This window comes from Orycteropus afer, unplaced genomic scaffold (genome assembly GCF_000298275.1).
Source record: "Orycteropus afer afer isolate SDZICR_OR568_19922 unplaced genomic scaffold, OryAfe1.0 scaffold00041, whole genome shotgun sequence".
NCBI lineage: Eukaryota > Metazoa > Chordata > Mammalia > Tubulidentata > Orycteropodidae > Orycteropus > Orycteropus afer.
In genome coordinates this window covers 42,836-43,775 of record NW_006921628.1, presented here as the reverse complement: position 1 = coordinate 43,775, position 940 = coordinate 42,836, and positions in this window count along the sequence as shown.

Sequence of the window (940 nt, the reverse complement as noted above, 5' to 3'; positions counted from 1 at the left end):
CAGACTTCCGTGAGTGAGCAGCCCACCGCTCAGCCTGGAGATCTTGGATTTGTCTTTTGTTGGAGTCAACAACCAGTGTACTGCCTGCCAGCCTTCAATTTCTCGACCCCCTGCGCTTACGGAAGCCAAGGCTGCCTCCAGCCGTTTCCTCCAGAGACTTGGACTTGCCGGCTTCTATACGCTTGTGAGCAATTTTCCTAAGATAAATTTCTCCCTCTCTCTCTCTCTCTCTAAATATATATATACACTTTGCTGGTTTTTGTGTTTCTCTAGAGAACCCAATCTAACACAAACAGGGAGTAGCTAAAGTGAATGGAAGAAATAATAAGAAAAAAAGAGCTAAACAGAACATTTCAAAAGGCAGAACAAGAAGACAAGTTAAAGTTTCATGATAAAATGTGCAAAGACCTGGAGTTAGAAAACCAAAAAAGAAGAACACGCTTGGCATTTATCAAGCTGAAATAACTGAAGAAAAACTTCAAGCCTTGAGTTGCCATATTGAAGGGGTCTATGGGCAGAATATCGAACAATGCAGGAACCATAAAAAGAAGACAGAAGGAATATACCATTTCAGTATATGATCAAGAACAAATTGTATTAAAGAAGTTGAAGCTGCACTGAAGGAATTGGTGAAAAACAAGGTTGCAGGAATGGGAGGAATATCCATTGAAATGTTTCAAAAAAGGGATGCAGCACCAGAGGTTATCACCGATTTATGCCAAGAAATTTGGAAGACAACTACCTGCCAACCAGTTGGGAGAGAACCATATTTGTGCCCATTCTGAAGAAGAGTGATCCAACAGAATGCAGAAATTATTGAACAATATAATTAATATCGATGAGCTCTGTTGGCGTAGTGGATAAGGCGTTTGGCCACTAACCAGTAGGTCAGCAGTTCAAACCCACCAGCTGTTCTGTGTAAAGAAGATGGGGCGATCTA